At 42.0% G+C, this 18,363-nt stretch overlaps 2 long non-coding RNA genes across 7 annotated transcripts in view; one reads left to right on the forward strand and one right to left on the reverse strand.

Annotated features, from left to right (window-relative positions):
* LOC126263059 (uncharacterized) overlaps window positions 1–18,363 on the reverse strand; it is a 498,584-nt gene that overhangs the window by 348,511 nt on the left and 131,710 nt on the right. The window contains exon 3 of one of the 6 annotated variants that reach the window (XR_007546808.1): window positions 233–682. The exons of the other annotated variants lie outside the window; for them this stretch is intronic. This is a non-coding gene — a long non-coding RNA (uncharacterized LOC126263059). Of the gene's footprint in view, window positions 1–232; window positions 683–18,363 lie in introns of those variants that run through there. 6 annotated transcript variants of the gene reach the window in all.
* LOC126263060 (uncharacterized) overlaps window positions 1–18,363 on the forward strand; it is a 98,361-nt gene that overhangs the window by 18,258 nt on the left and 61,740 nt on the right. The window lies entirely within an intron of this gene.

Raw genomic sequence — 18,363 nt, forward strand, 5'->3', positions numbered from 1 at the left:
TGCGTGAGATATCGACTATCACAGAAAGCAGAGGTTGAAAATAACGCTTCAGTGTTAAATTTATTTATTTTCACACGACCGGTTTCCACAGGTGTCGTACTGGAAATAGCAAAAGACGGGAACTAATTTTCACACGCCACAACACACATAAAAAAGAAAAGTGATTTTTTCCTAAAATGTTGCAGAAACCTTTAAAAAACAATATTCTGACACTTGTAACAACTATCTACCATCATGGTACAACAATTTTGTAGAGCATTTCACCACAATAGACCACACTCAGGGAGGCAAACATTCATTTCTGGTAATTTTCACGGATAAATTCGTATTTGCGATAGTTAGTATCCTAGTGCTGATGAGTTGGGGCGACAGAAACATCCCTTCTACAGATACAGAAAACTAATTTTTAGCATTCAGTCCTACGATAATGAACTTTTCTTTAAAGATGTCATATCAACCCACCATAATAGGGTGACGTTTTTAATTTTGAAATCTATATCTGTCATCAGATCACTCCAGTGTCCTCCGCGCCCACCATGGAGGTCTGTACTGCACACCGAGCAGCCCTTGAGAGCCGCCATGTCAGGCGCTGGACGTGTGGAGGCGTCGCCGTCAACACGACGTCTGGAGAGAACCGTATGGCTGCCAAACTGTTCGACCGAGATGCCGTGGCCAATAACACCTGAAACCACAGTTATTAATCCAATAAACCTTCGGATTATTGAGATAAAATTGTCTCATAATTTGTTTTATTTGGAGTGGCGACGTTGTGGTAATGCAGGGGACTCGCATTCGGGTTGACTGCGGTTCAAGTTCTCTTCCGACCACCAAGATCTAGACTCTTAGTAGATTAAGGCAAACACATGAATGGTTCCTTCAGGTTAAAACTCGATCGATTTTGTCCCCAATGCGAGCTCCATCTGTCATTACTCCTCCGTCGATGGAGGTGGGCTAGACCCGAATAATTCCTTCTTATCTTTATTTCACCAAGAAACTGATGTGAGCAACATTAACAAATAAAAAAGAAAACAAAAAATACACAAAAAAATTCAGGACCTTTCTGCTGACGGTTCACCACAGGAAATATTTGGAGCCCACGGACTACAGTTTAAAAATTTGTTAAGTTTACCTGCAATATCATTAGCACTAAGGATAATACTTAAAAGACTAGAGTGACTAAAAATCGCTGCTTTCAAGAATAACAAATTAGTTCCTGTAAATTCGATATTTACACTTCACCTCACTGAGCCACATGTAATATAGCGCTACATAATACAGGACCTAAAACGTAATCAACATTTGATGCCCTCAGCAGCTGGATAGCGTTCAATCAATAACGACTGTCCATACTTGTACTACACTGATCAGCCAGAACATTATGACCACCTACCTAACAACCAGTACGTCAGCCTATGTCACGGATAACAGCGTTGATGTGTCACGGCATGGCTGCAATGGGGCCTTGGTAGGTCACAGGAGAGAGTTGGCACCACATCCGCACAAGCATATCACCTAATTCCAGGATATTCCATGGTGGGGGGAAATGAGCCTGACACCACGTTGAAACACATCCCAGATTTATTCGATCGGGTTCAGCTGTGACGAGATGGGACGGCCAACACATCAACTCGAACTCAGCTCTGTGTTCCCCTCCTGTGCCTGAACTGATCGACAGTAGGTCGGTGGTCATAATAGTCTGGCTGATCAGCATACGTGAATATGATATGATAGGTACGTGGACACAGCACCTGCTAGTAACAGGAGCGTGACGAGTTGCTTTGCAAGAGCCACACATAAACTGAAGACCCTTAGTGTTTTCACACTAATGCTTCATTTCATTGGACTCCATTGGGCGAATAAAAGTTGATTAGCATGTGGATGCAACGTCATACCAGTAAACGACGGAGTTAATGCTACGAACGTATGCTCAACCTTGAGAACTACTCAGAATTCAGAGAGAGTTCATGTCCACTGCTGATTATATCGTGGGCACTATACCCCATGATTTGTTCTAAAGTTAAATTTTACCTTCAGGACTATAGTAATGTTAGAGAGGAAAATGCTGTCACAGGAGGCAGATGTTTATTTTTAAAAAAATTCTATTTCACAAAAAGTAAAGAAAAGCCTTTGGAAGATATGTGGGGGCTATGACACGAGTCAGATGCGTTGCATATACGTCTGGATCATCTTGACGTTAGGATTTTGTTACAGTCTGGAGTATTCCGTAACGTTCATGGCTGTATTGCTAACTACAATATGAAAAAATTTTGTCCCATAAAAAATAATGAAAAAGATTAAGAATATATTGGAATTTTAAGATATTTCGTTAGGTAACAATGATAAAGAATTTACTTCCCAACTTCCTAAGGACTTTACATGAAATAATAACGCAAACACAATAGAAGCAAACGTCATATAGTGATGGTTTGTTGCGTAGTAAATATGAAGATATCAGGATAATATTGTTATTATTTACAGCACTTTTCGTAAGTTGTAGCTAAGATTATGCTTCATTATATAGAGAAAAACTGATTAGAATTATATTTTATATCACACAGCTTTCAAGATGCCTAGGACGTATAGGCGAAACATTTTTGATACACACATGTAAATTCAGTAATAAAAGATGGAATATTCTCTAATGTCTATGATAAAGCACAGTTTAGTTCATGGTAGCTTCTAACTCTAGAAAGAATACACAGAAAGTCTAATTGGCAGCTAATAACTCCCGACCTACAACATAGAAAACTAGAATAAAGCGATGTAACGTAAAATTATTAGGCAATACATTACTGCAGTTGATAGTTTACAAATAAGGACAAAATGTAAAGTGAAGCAAGTAAGTCTTCTGCCTAAAATGCGGTTGGTATTTTGCAATTCGATAACGGTATCGTAGTGTGAATTGATTCGTCACAATTTTCTAATTAACTTTGAGAATGCTATTGGCAACACTGTGCTTAAGGTCTTGCAGACCTGAAAATATTTTTCCACAATTATGGCATAGCAAAACTATCTACTGCGGAATACAAACAATCTTCCTCTCATACTCCATACACCTTTTTTACCGTGAATGTCATTTGACTTGCACATTTCAATATCTCTCTTCCGTATAGTTCCAAAAACTTAGGTATACAGCTTCTAGATTTATTTTTTCTTGTGGTTTCGTTGAGTAGAGTGCTAGGTACGTACCACTTTAACGTAATTTCTAAAAATATTACCACCAGAACACATAAGCTGACGAATTTTAGCTTATTATTTATTTGATACTCTTAAAATTTAATAAGCTCAACTCGAAACACGTGCGGTCTAACCTAAGAGGCTAACCTATCGGGAGGACTCTGATCTCGTACTTCAAAAATGGAAGTTGGTGAGGGTAATATAACACAGCACACGAAGAAGCAGAATTTGAAAGGTACTGAATGCCCTATTTGAACAACGGATGGACGAACATAGGTATCCAGTATTCCGAAGATGTTCAAGTTCTTTAAATTTCTGAACAGTTGATTTACGATAATCGAAGGCTAATGAAACGACATAGAAATGGAAACTTAAGAAGACTTAAGCGGAAGTTTAACTTTAATGGGAGTGCTACAATGGGCACAAGAATCAGCAAAGCAATTGAAAGTGCAGTAAAGTACCTGAATTAAAACCAAAGTCATGGTTCACACATCTCTATTGCTGTTGTAATTATTCATATAACGATTCATTACCCTTTTGTGGTGTCTCAGGTGGATTCGATACAGATTTGTTATTCGGCAGCTCTTAGAACTCGTTACATGAGCTCAATTCAGTGTTGCTTGAGAACATTCCGTCTTTGGATTAATCAACTCAAATACAGTCTTAGTTTCAGATGGCTACACTTATTTCTATTACTTCACTAGAATCGGAAAAGATCTCCTGCAGCATTGTTACTTAACAACACTATGCTCTCATAGTACTTCGTTAATTATGTCATATACAACTGCTGTTCAAACAAAAAGTTCCTATTTCCTTCACAATAAATGTATTGTTGAGTCGTCTTGCAGTCAAGTGTCAAAGTATACCGAATTATAGAGTAATTTCCAAATCAACTGCATTCTGGAGCACTGCTATTTGCCGTAGTCGGATACTCTCAGAGAAACTCTGAACGTGTTGCAAGGAAAGCTATCCAACCGCAAATTGTAAACATGCAGCTACTGAAATAAATACAATTCGCCTGTATCACATAACACACCTCATGACAAAAACCGCAGTAATCGCCAACAGTATTTGTATTTAATTCACTTTCTGTAGCAGTAATTTCTAAAGCATATTCTTTAACCCATAAAGGGACTAAAATAATACTCAGTTCTATCGTCAGCTGACATCCAACGAAGTACGTGTTTTTCCTCATCCAAGTGCTTTTATACATTTCATACAGTATAACTAAAACGGGAGATCATCGTCGGTCGTTTTGTAAAAACATTTTCACACACGTCTTCCGGCGACAATCCACGAAATTACCTTCAAAGTCTAAATCACTTTCCACAGTATGCGCTCTCGTAAGTAATTCGTCCCAGGTGGGAGTATAGCAAATGGACAATGCACTTGCTTCATCTCACTCGTCTGTAGAGCACTGCCGACAGTATTCACTATTACATCGCTGTAAACGCAACCTAACTAGTCGATATCTGGTGCCATGGCATCCACGCTCTCGATATTTATTGCTTGCAGGTGACCTTGGAAAAGACCAAATGGAGCGAGCTGATGTTTGCCTATATAATTTAAAAGTATGCTTAAATCTGGGGCAATAACTGTGAGCTTCTATATCGTTACAGCACCACAGTACATCGCTCGTGAATTTCAACCGATAAATTTACCTCACACGTTAAATTATTGGCAACCTGCGACATAATAACGCATTACGTCTTTACTAAAATGATTAACAGCTGTGCCCGGCCGTGACGTGGTCTGGAGATGACAGTCGCCGCTGTGTCAGTTCGTCCCCTGTTTTTAGCTGTCTTCTGTTAAGTCAATTGAGACTGACGTACAGTCCTAAGGCCAAACAGGAGCGTACTGTCCCGGCCAGACGTACGACACTGTGTCACAAATATGGTGAATTACTGGGGTAAACGAGAGCCTCCGGTAACACCTGTCCACTTTGACCAATGACATCATCACAAGCCTCAAAATGCGACACAAATTTGATTTAAAAATGGCTATCAAGACGTCATAATCACCAGTATTGATACAGAGAGCAAGAAATTGCAGAAATGGACAAAACACAGTAATATGTATTCACCAAAATATAAAAATCAAATTCGTACACATAGAAATTCTGAATAATAAATATTGGGCCTGACGAGGAAACTTGGCAAATTGGGGAGAGAAATTCTCATATGAAAGCCACGGTATCGTGGGAATACTAAAGTATACAAACCAGAACAACAAGAATAATACGATGAAGAATAGGACGCAGAGGTTGGCAACGAAAAAAGCAAAAATAAACCATCAAATTAGATAGGTTAAACTGGTATCGAAGAAATCACACTACATATACAACTAACTGAAAAGCCAGACACCAGCACAGGAAACCTAAATGTAATATCGTACAGAAGGCGGAAAAGCAATACCAAAACACATCGCGAAAGTTAACGTAATATGGCAACAAGCTTGACCGGTTACTCCAGTATCGATACAGAGAGCAATAAATTGCAGAAATGGACAAAACGCAGTAACATGTATTCACCAATATAGTTCAACAGAAAATCGGAGAATCCCTGAAAACCACTCGTGAATACTTCAGGTACCACATAGAGGTGAGTTGGTACCCACTAACCTGGATCTGGCCACTTTATTCTGTCGTCTATGCAAATGAACAAATTCTGGTACACCTTGTACATTAATTTCAATTACTGACATGGCGTTCTTCTCACTGTACGTTACAATAACCGGCCTTCATTTACAATAATTTTCTGAAGACTTACGTTTTAGGTAATTTTCGAAATATCAGCTTTCCTTATTTCAGTGATATTACTATTACTGTTCACTAAGTTATTGATTTCATTCCATTACATGCTGGGTCACATTTGAAAAAATATGTGTCGAAGTTCACGTAAATTATAATCACTGTGTACTCACGTTACCAAGACAACCAAAGATAACGTTTAAACTCTAGTCGATTAGGAGCGTAAGCGGGGTACTGCGTAAACTCATATTTCTCTTAAGTAACCAAACTTGTGTATTCAATAGTATCCGCACTCCATCAAAAACTGAAACGGTCTCTATTAATGTAATGCAAACAACAAACATAGCATAGGCTGACACTACCAGCGCCCCCTAAGGAAAACAAAACAACGCTCCGCACACGTACGACGTCTCCCGTCACAACACCTGTACATCACAGCTCAAGCCTGACAGGCGATATCGAAGTCTCAGGTTGAGCCAATTACTGTTTGTCATATCGCCAGCAATCTGTCTTTCCCAAATCAGTTTATTTTACTTTTAATTCTGCAGCTCGGCACTGCAATGACTGCTGATGCTTCTCTCGTGCCGACAGAAGTTTGTCACCTGAAACAACCACCACTCTTTGCAGCTGATTCACTATTCCGTTTCAACCTGCTGGCGATAGACATCTCCATGTTTGTAGGAAGGGATGCATCTGATGATAAGTATATGTCCCGCTGAAACCCATAGGGCGAGCCATGCAATTTTTGTGACACTCTTAGTTTTCGCTTTGGTTACATGTTATCGGAAGGCTATGTACGAATAATTTCCTATCTGTACTCACCTCACGACACTTAGCGCTAGAATTTTGTGGCTTTTTCGCTGCGCAAAATGCTGCTGTTTCTCAAATCATTCGTGGTGTTACCAAGTTACTAATAAGTGAATAATTCAAGAAACAATAGCCCAAATTAACTTTTCCAGTCTAACATAAATGCTCACTTCTAGTATAAGCTTCCCCATCGAACTAGTTCCTTACTACAGTGCAGAGCGATGAGAAGTTATGTGTGGGCAGCCATAGACTACCTTTACTGCATGCAGATTTCTTGTGCTTCTTGAACGGAAGTCACATACAGGAATACATTCAGCTCCTCTTTTATCAGCACCTTCTCGTAAGAAGCTGGCGCAGTGAAAGGTGCTAAGCGACTAGATAAAAGGGAACGTCAACCCAGTTGCCAACAAAGCACACATAGTTATTGGCCTGTATCACTGATGGCGTTCCGTTCTAGAAATGTGGAACATGTTTTACGATGACGCATTACGACCCTCTTCGAGATCGAGGAAGATATTCTACAAAAATCATTATGGGTTCCACAGACAGACATCCAACGATATTCAATTCGTTATCGTCATCCATAAGATCCAGAGCAGAAGTGAATGGGACCCGGGCTAATGCTGTTATCCTTGACTACGCACTGTCGCACTCTTGTTTAGTGAACGAAGTACGAGCCAGTGGCGGTTCGTCCTGTGACGAATGGAGCAGTGGACCCCACAGATATATTCAACTAATAGAATTTTACGTGCATGTAGATTTAGAATTTAAAATCATCCATTCTCCGGCCTCTACGACAGATAATTATTTAGTTATATAATGAAAGCCTCCGACGACGTACACAGTCATCCTTGAAACTAATGGGCAGCTCTCACTTGCTCCGTTCGGCGCATGCGCAAAATCTGGCTCTGCACCAACGAAGACCGCCTTCCAACCGCTTAGTTTGTCACCGAGGGTGGCGAAGGGAGAGGGAGCAGTAGGTGTCTCCTGTCCTCAGCACTGGAGGAACTCTCCGCCCTGTGTCCACCATGACCCTCCTACCGTTGAACCTCACGGAACAACGGTACCTTTTCCTCCCCAGTAATTCCTCCATTGTGACATTCCCCTAACTTGTGACATCTGTTTTGTCATTGATCCCTGTGGGCAATGGTATTTCTGAAACTAATGTAACAGCAGGATTGTAGTCAGCGACGACAGGCAGGAGTTGTCTCGTTTTTGTTGCACTTAAATAAGAAATATTTGATCAGCGTTAACTGTTTATCACGCGGGAAGATTCGATGTGCAGTGGTAAGTTTGTAGGCGTAAGTTATCAGACGTGCAGTGTCTACAATTAGAAATCATACGTGTAATTTTCCATTCCAGAGATTTAGGGAAACCTTTGTTTCACTTTTGCTTGAATATAAGCTCTGTGTCAAGGACTTATGGAGACAGACGCCGAAAATCAAGTTAATCAAGGAAACTAAGAACAAAAATACAGAAATTCTAAGAATGTACGAGAAAGTAAATTGGGTATATGCATGTGATATCACAAATAAATGTGATTGTTTTCCGTGATAGTTGTTTGCAAAAGAAAATGCTGGATGCGAAATGATTTGGATGCTACAAGGCGTTGATGATAACAGAAATTTCTGAAAAAAAAGACTGCAGAACTAGAACACACTGTTTTAGGGAAACGGCGTATTACGCAATAACTGGATAGTGTTTGTAGGCAGCCAATTGAAAGACATAATGATCAAATTCGCAAATATGGTTATACAATCTCTAAAACTGCGTGGTCTATTGTAATTTTTGGTGTTTCCTAGCTCGCATTTCGTAGACTGTACTGATGCAGTGACTCATCAAATCCAGGAATTTCCCGCCGTTTGCTAGATTTCATCTAGATTTTATTGCTGAATATGATACCGTGCTTAGCGATCGTCTTTCGAAGGCTACTGTTTTCAAAGTCACTTGTAAACATATTCAAAAGTTGATTCTTTCTTGTATGCTGCACGTATACCATGAGCGTGTAAAAAAGATAGTTGCTGTTACTGATTCTCTCAGCAGTTTTCGCAGATAACACAATGACATTTAAACGATGACACTGTTACTCATAGTAATAAGATATGTTCTCTCTGAGGGTAAACCTGTAGCAGGGTTTTACATTTACCTCACGCCTCGTGAAAAGGATCTAAATCGCTTAGCGAAACTTCGCTGCCTACTGTGGATAATCCAAATAAAGTTATTTCTCAGAGCTACAATCGATCAAGTGTTTGGTGTGGTCGTCGTTCAGGTGTTCAGACTCTTCTCAATGAACATTTTGAACCAGCCTATATTGTTCATAGTTATGCCGGTAAATCGGAACTCATTGTAACCTAAGCGAAGAGTCAGAATATGGACGTTAGAATCATTTGTTAGCCATAGTGATATTCGTAGATTTACCCATAGTTCTTCACAGCGAATAACTGTGCTAATTGAGATAGTGAGCTGGGAAGTCCTTCATGTTTCCAACACGCGGTCGAATTTTATATCAAGAACTGTGCAATTGTGTATGAAAATAGTGTCTCGTAGAATGCCTGGAGGAAACCGAGCTTCCATCACGACGAATCACTATAATTACTTAAACAACAGATCTCCGTCTGAAATTAAGGCACTCACAGCTTTTCAATTTTATTTGCCTGTATTTACAATCATACTGTGCCAACGTTGCTTTGTACTGACAATTACAAAAATGAGTAGTTGACACACAAAGTGTACAACAAGGAGTAGAACATTGCAATTTCTGCAATGTGGTAGGTGCGGAAGGCAATGACATCACGATCGACGAAACTCTCCAGGCCACCAACTGCGGGAACACCAGATCCACCTCTGACGATGGCTACTGTAAGCCATCCATTGCCGTGCGTAAATGTATCGTTCACGTCAATACTAAAATTTAGTCTGCAACCACGAAACATACAGGGTCCTTCGAGCAGTTCACTGGCTGAAATGTTCTTCAACTTGTTACTCTTCTCGTCAAACTGTCTACAAAACTATCGAGAACATTGAAATGACGACCTCTGCTGCTGACAAGAAGAGTAACAAGTTGAAGAACATTTCAGCCAGTGAACTGCTCGAAGGACCCTGTATGTTTCGTGGTTGCAGACTAAATTTTAGTATTGACGTGAACGATACATTTACGCACGGCAATGGATGGCTTACAGTAGCCATCGTCAGAGGTGGATCTGGTGTTCCCGCAGTTGGTGGCCTGGAGAGTTTCGTCGATCGTGATGTCATTGCCTTCCGCACCTACCACATTGCAGAAATTGCTAATAAACTGTCTACAAAACTATCGAGAACATTGAAATGATGACCTCTGCTGCTGACAAGAAGAGTAACAAGTTGAAGAACATTTCAGCACAACGGACGGGGCGTACCTAGTGTTACTAGTACGCCCGTCCGGGATAACGCCAAAAATCGAAATTTGGAAAATGCAAATTCTGACAACGCCAAACTGTTGAAATACACTACAATAACATTTCTACCAAATATTATACATATTGACCCATAATTACCAAAGTTATTGAACAACAAAAATGTGTAGAGGGATAATGAGGAAGGAGAGGTATATACAGATTTTCCGAAGTCTTTATTAGCAATTTCTGCAATGTGGTAGGTGCGGAAGGCAATGACATCACGATCGACGAAACTCTCCAGGCCACCAACTGCGGGAACACCAGATCCACCTCTGACGATGGCTACTGTAAGCCATCCATTGCCGTGCGTAAATGTATCGTTCACGTCAATACTAAAATTCAGTCTGCAACCACGAAACATGATTTCGACGTGCACAGAGCCGCTCCATCCTGCGAAGAGGTAGAGACAGGACAACGAATTCCAAAAACTGTTATTTTAAAAGAAGTGTGAGATCAAATTATCGCTCAAGTTGCTGAAAGCTTTGAATTTACCGGATATCTCCTCACTGGGAAACTAATTTAATTCTGAAAAGTGTATTTGGTAAGCAAATAATTTCTGCAAACATTGCTGCTGAGGTCTTGCAAAATATATCCCATCCTTCAATGCAATAATCGTAGAACAGAACTTCAGATACTAAACGTGAGGAATGAGTTTAGAAATTTCTGCAATTACTGTTCGAAAATAATTTGCAGATACGTTTTAGTCAAACAAAGGAACTCCTGAAATCATTGTTACAACACCGGCGACTTCGTCTGACACGGAGCGATCTTCCTCCACCCTGAAGAGAATAAAAGCTATATCTGCGAAATAATATGAATCAATAGCTAACTGTTAATAGCAATAGCAGCGCTGTCTATCGAGAACGACTTAGCAGGCAGAATCATAAAATTCAGTGATTTGCTTCATTGGTAGAGTCTCTGCTCTTATTGAGTGGAGAATGGATTTTTCGTGCAACCATTCATCGTAAGGTGAGTGTATTTACGTAGAGCAGTTATTTTTTTTATTCATTATTAAACCACATATGTTATTCGCCTGAGACTTTGTAGACCATCTTCCAGTAAACACCATAGAAAAATCTCTGCGAACCACAAGCGAAGTGCAAGCTTAACGAGTAGCAGACCAGATGACTGGTTTCAGGACATTCTAGCAAACAGAAATCAAAAGGTGCAACTTAAGAGGAAAAGAATCTCTATGTGTAAAGGTAATTTTAGGCGTAAGCCAAAGGGCTTCTACAGGGCTATTAATGTTTGCAATACTCTCTGTGTAAATGACGTTGCGGATAACGTCAAAAGCTCCACGCGTCTGTTTGCAGACGATGCTCTTGTCTACAGGAAGGATGAAACGCCAGACTACTGAATGGAAATGCAGGAAGATCTGCAAGCAGTGACGATTGGTTTAGTTGACACTAAACGTTAGTAAATGTAACGTATTGTACGGGCATGGGGTGAACAGATTGACGAGAAAACATTAGGTACAATAACAACCTGAAAATGCCTTAGAATGTCCATCCTATGCGGACTAAAGAGGCAAGACCACAAAGATATACTGGAACAGTTCGAACAGAATTACATCATCCACAAGAGAAGTGGCTTTCCAAACACTCGTTCGGCAATTGCTTGTGTGTTTGTCATCAATCTTGGACGATTGTCAGGTAGGATTACTAGAAGACGGACAGAAGATGCGATGAAGAGTCACGTGTTTCATCATGGGGTCGTTGGTAAGCGAGAGCGTTACCGAAATACTCAATAAACACCAATCACAGGCGCTGTAAAAGAGGTGTTGAGCATCGCGGAGAGGTTCACTGCTGGAAATTTAGAGAATGCGCTTCCAAGAAGAGCCGGGCGTAACATTATTTTCTCCTGGAGTAGATTCTCGAAATGATCACAACTAGAAAATTATGTACCAAAAGTACCCTCTGCCACACAACATAACGTAGCTTAAGTGCAGATGTAGAAGCAATGGTTCGCTCAAATTGCGCAGACTTTTCCATGGTTTGTAAAGTGCTGTCAAACGGAGTGATGACGTGTGACCCTGCTAGGCAAGTAAATGATATATCCTGTCCATCGTTGTTTGTGGCAGGGATCTACTTCCATGATGTTTATTGCCGCCGGCTGTATAGCCGGATCAGGAGCTTATTGCGAACAGTCCGTTACGTTCTTACTATATTAGGTCATAATGCTGTTAGCGATCATGGCTACCTGGTAGGAAGTGTGTATAAAGCTTCAATAATAAAACGAGTATTTGAAATGAATACGTCTTGACGTTTCAGGCAGTCATTGAACCCGTTTGTTGCCGGGAATATACTGCAAGTAGATTTCATGTATTTCATAACGGCTGTAGTCCCATCAGTTCTTGTATTTCCATCGTAATTCGGAATAACACTTGTACTGCAATATCGTATTTAAACGCCGATACCGAGCAAGCGACTTTCAAGTAAAATGTCTCCCACGTACTGGATTATACATAGTAAATGTGCGAGTTCGGGATTTAGACATGTGGTTGACGATACGTGGAGATTTGGGCCTGGCCATGAGTAGTTCTCGGATAGCCAAATGGTGAGGCGACCGGTCGCGGTAACGATGAAATCCGGGATCGAGCTCCGGTCAGGGAGAGATTCCTACAGTCGTCATTCCATTATACAGCTGATGGTTGTCGACATTTGCAACTGCGAATACATTCCTTGTAAAGTGAGAATCGTCTAGGGCGGTTTGTGAGTAACCCGTTGCTCAAACTTATGGACGAAAGTAACTTCCAAACGATGCGTCGCTACCAAGTGACAAATCTCGCTGAATATTCGACCACACATAGAAATCACAGGTACAGTATAGTACAGAAGGGAACTGTAAAAAACATGGAATGAGGTGTACAGAAATGGCACTGTTATTCAAAGGCAATAATTACAATGGAGTTTCCGCGATTTCTGGTGGTCCCTTGGACATTACAAAAGACGGAACAAGCTTTTTAGTAGTGTGTATGATCAACACGGACAGCAACACGCAACCGTGTTGCACTTGAGGATGGTAACACTTTTTTGTGGTAGGATGTTCCAGTACTCAACACAGACAACAACATACAGTCATGTTGCACATGAGGATGGCAAGACGTTCCTGTGGTAGGATGTGCCAATACTGAACACGGACAGCAACGCGCAACCATGTTGCTCACGAGGATGGTAAGGCTTTCTTGTGGTAGGATGTTCCAATACTCAACACAGCCAGCAACATGCAGTCATGTTCCACATGAGGATGGTAAGACTTTCTTGTGGTAGGATGTTCCTGTACTCAACATGGACAGCAACATGCAGTCATGTTCCAATACTCGACCAACGCAGACACAACAGCTGAATGGTCGTTGGTGCCTGCGGACGTGGAACAGTACGCCTCACCATCTCATCCCACATGTGCTCGATGCCATTGAAGACGGACGAACGAGCAGATCAGTTCATTCGCCGAATATCCTCTCATTCCAAGAGCTCCTTCACCGGTGCAGTTCGATGCAGTTGCCGCATTGTCCATCAATGAAAATGTAGTCAGCCGAATGCATCCCTGAAAAGATTCACACCGGGAAGGAGTACAGTGTCACTATAGCGTTGCCGGTGAGTATACCATGACAAAATATTTCGAGGTCAGTAAGCTGATGCAACATCATGCCTCCGCACACCTTAATACCTGTACTCCAATCCATCACGTTCGACAAAGTTCCTCGGTGCACTGCATATTCCCATATGTCGCAGTATGAGAGTGTGTGCAGAATTACTACTCAGACTGAACCTGCTCTCATTGTAGATGAGCTCGCCAGCGCACTGATCGTCGGTCCAGTCCCTATGGACTTGGCGCCATCGCACATGGTGCCGCCGGTGCGTTCGTGTCAACGGAACACAACATGCTGGTTGTCGGGCAAACACACCACCCCCATGCAGTCGCTGTGCAATAGAACATAGTGGGATTTTGTCCATATCAGTCCAGTTGAATGTGGTTACAACTGCACCCGCTGTTTGACATGGCTCCTTACTTGCACATTACACAATGAAGCGGTCATCTGCTGCTGTATTTGACCGTGGTAAAATACTTCCTGTGGTTCTGTCAGTAGTGGTTCGGTACGCTCATTTCCCAAGCGAAACAGCGCTGTGAGCAATACCAAATTCATGGGCTACACTCGTCACAGTTCGTTCTTCTTTCACTTTGCTTATGGTTCTTTCTCGTGTGTAGTCATACAGATATTGTCTCTGAGCCACGTTGTGCTGAAGAACACCACTGCCTTGCACAGTAACTGCTCACTGGTTAACACACAATGTCGTTTCTCGTCTTTCAGTTGTGTCGTGTAAGGTGCGGAGGGAGGGGAGGTAGCCGCATTAGGCTCCATAGTCACACTTTAACGTCCCGCTAGGTGACCTCAGTGTATCTGTGCACGACAGGAAGAGACCTGCGAACACAGTCCTGCACCTTCATACATTTCCACCGAGTGGTTAATACGTTATGTTACTTTACCTATACCGTCCTGCAGTTTTGCAGAACAATGTACTTTGAACGCCTCCACGTACGGCTGGTCCCGGCGGACGTTCGAGTCCTCGGTCGGGTGTGGGTGTGTGTGTTTGTTCTTAGGATAATTTAGTTTACGTAGTGTGTAAGCATAGAGAATGATGACCTTAGCAGTTAAGTCCCATAAGATTTCACACACATTTGAACATTTTTTGCCTCCGCGTATTTCGCTAGGTTGAAGTTCTGTCTCATCACGTTCCGTGCCCACTAGTTGAAAACGCCGCGGTGTGAGCATAGTGATACATGTGTCTCGTCTCAGCTCAGCACACACATCTGAGATAAAGCTCGACACGTCTGTAACACGTAATAGTGATCAAAAATGGTTCAGATGGCTGTAAGCACTTTGGGACTTAAAGTCTGAGGTCATCAGTCCCATAGATTTAGAATCACTTAAACCTAACTAACCTAAAGACATCACACACATCCATGCCCGAGGCAGGATTCGAACCAGCGACCGGAGCAGTCGCGCGGTTCCGGACTCAAGCGCCTAGAACCGCTCGGTCACCACGTCCGGCTACGCACAGCGTGTCTCGTGGCTTATGCCAGGTGGAGAACGACAATGATCCTGCTACGCCGATATTTACGTTCTGCTGAGGAAAGCAAAGGGTTTCATATAAACCTTTGTTTTACAAACAAACAGTACTGGTCGCTGTATAACTTTTCAAAATGAAATCATGCTGCAGAATTTAGAGGAACCATTAAATCATGCTACAGCAAGAAGTTCACTGTAGTATCCTAAGGAAGTGACTTCGCTGTTGTGTCTGTGTGGTATATTTGGGAAGGGTCAGCGCATATTAACGGTTGTCCAGTAGTTGGTCAACCATTTGTTAGGAGGAACAAGTTGACCACAAGTGTGCTCGAAGGCGCGCGTGCCTGTTGGCTAGCAGTTAGCGGGCAAGGCCAGCGCGGCTGCCTAAACTGGCACGCGGGGTAAGTTCTGTGGAAATCTGTTTGGTGGCTTGCTCTGCTTCAAGCCCTAACGTTCAGAACAAATTAGCTGTACTGTCTTGTTTGCTGTTGAGAGATGCATCTGACTGACCTGTGCTGGTAGTATTCTTCAAGGGTTATTAAAAGCGAAACAACACCGAAACTGACATCCGAAACCGTGCAAAGCTATCTGCAGGCAGCCAGCCTATCAGTCAGCTACGCCAGCTTGGGAGCCATAGTGCGTACCATCAAGAAAAACTACTGCAGATCTCACTCCGGGTGAGAAGGGCTTTCTAGACGTTAAGAACAAAGCTTTCTCTCTTATTTCGTCTCGACATCATAGGAATAGGGTGAAATCTATGCTACTGTGGTGCCTGATAAATGACTACGCCGCCACAGTGATTCTCGGACGAGTCATAAAAAACTCTCACGTATGTAGTTTTAGTAGCAGTCATTTCTTATAGAGTGAGTAGATGTATTTATCCACGTCACCTCTTTTAGTTCTTTTCACGATTACTTACTAGGTCGCAGCTGCTAATATAGACAGTTTACCAATAAACAAGATGTATGAAATTATCTTGTTCTATAAAACAGATGTTTCATAACTTAAGCGTCACTATCGGCTTCTAAATTTCGATTTATCATGACCATTAGAAACCTATACAACTGCGGAGACATCGTCTATATTTGAAGCAATCAATCTGGGAAATAAAGCACACTCTAACCCGTCGTGAAATTATTCCTGCGCTACTAATCGAAGTGATTTTGATATGCCTGGATCAAACTTGCCCCAGACCTCAGTCCCCCATATCATACGCACGGTAGGTTGATGGGTCTCATCGTTACGTTATTTTACTACGCTGGTTGAAGTCTTCACTGCGGCCAGCAGCCTATAATTAAAGTGACAAGCAGACAGAGTGGTAAGCACTTGTGACATGACATTCACCACTGTCAACGTGTCTGATGGATAACCTAAGCAGCGCGTATGATTGTACATTGCACAAAAAATATATCAATCCATCGTCAGTGTTTGAAACGATCTAAAAGGAAATATTTAGCGTAGACGATTCGCATCTGTTCATTCCGTCTCGCAAACTATCGCCTCAGTCCAAGAAGTTTCGAGACTGCATTGAAGAAAAAAAAAAGTTCTGTGGGATTTCTATCACTTTTTTTTAATTAAATACCGTTGAGTTACTTGAAAGAACACATCTCTGTCTCTTTTGAACTTAAGAATCGTTTTGAGCTCGCCATTGGGTAACAGTTGTTGTATTAGAGGGAGTAACAGTTAGATACGTCTCTAGTAGGCTGTTCGTGTTTGGCAGCCGGCCGAACTGCCATGGCACATTTGTTGTGTAGAATATACTAGTATATTGGACTGAGGTGTCAGAGACATGGATAAGGACATGCATATATATGCAGATGGTGGTAGTATCGCATACACAAGATATAAAACGGCACTGCACGGGCATAGCTGTGATTATTACTCAATTAACAAATGTGAAAAGGTTTCTGACGATCGTATGGCTGCTCTGCGGGAATTAACTGACTTTGAACGTGGAGTGGTAGTTGGTGCTAGACGCATTGAAAATTATATTTCGGATAACATTAGGGAATTCAACATTGCGAGATCTAAAGTGTCAAGAGTGTGCTGAGAAGACTAAACTTCAGTCATTACATCTCATAACGGATAACAGAGAACAAAGGCGTTTGCGTAGAGTTGTCAGTGCTAAGAGACAAGCAACAATTTGCGAAATGACAGTAAAAATCAGTGTGTGAACGTATACATTAGAACAGTGCTGCGAAATTTGGCGTTAATGGGCTGTGGCGGCAGACCGACGCGACGGCATTGCCTGCAGCGCTTCGCCTGTGTTCGTGACCATATTGATTGGACCCTAGATGACTGGAAAACCGTGGCCTGGTCAGGTGAGTCCCGATTTCGGTTGGTAAGAGCAGATGGTAGGGTTCGAGTGTGGCGCAGACCCCACGAGTTCATGGACCCAAGTTTGCAACAAGGCACAGTGGAAGCTGGTGGTGGCTCAGTATTAGGGTGCCTGCCGCGGTGGCCGAGCGGTTCTAGGTGCTTCAGTCCGGAATCGCGCGACTGCTACGGTTGCAGGTTCGAATCCTGCCTCGAGCATGGATGTGTGTGATGTCGTTAGGTTAGTTAGGTTTAAGTAGTTCTAAGTTCTAAGGGACTGATGACCTGAGATGTTAAGTTCCATAGTGCTCAGAGCCATTTGAAACATTTTGCTGAAGTTGAGACTACATAGTGCATCTAATCTTCTCTTGCACCCTCCTTATACAACAATCTCTTCGTCAGTAGCGAAAGGTCATCGATTGTAACACAAGATCTTACCTTAAAAGGTAATATTGATGCAACAGGAGGCGATTGGTTTGAAGAACGTTCTGAACAGTTCGGGCGAATGATTGGGGCGTCCAAATTGCTCGACATAAATCCTATCGCACATTTGTGGGACATAATCGAGAGACTACTCGCACACAATCCTACAATGGTAACTTCTGCTGTTACGAACGGCTATAGAGGCAGATTGGCTCAATATTTCTGCAATGGACTTCCAACGACTTATTGAGTCCAAGGCACGTGGAGTTACTCCACTACACCAGGCAAAAGAAGCTGCGACACGGTGTTAGGAGGTATGCAATGACTTTTGTCACGTCAGTGTATGTATCCGTGTCTAACTCTTAGAATATTAGTGGCACATATTCTTCAAA

This window comes from Schistocerca nitens, chromosome 6, assembly GCF_023898315.1.
Source record: "Schistocerca nitens isolate TAMUIC-IGC-003100 chromosome 6, iqSchNite1.1, whole genome shotgun sequence".
Classification (NCBI taxonomy): Eukaryota; Metazoa; Arthropoda; class Insecta; order Orthoptera; family Acrididae; genus Schistocerca; species Schistocerca nitens.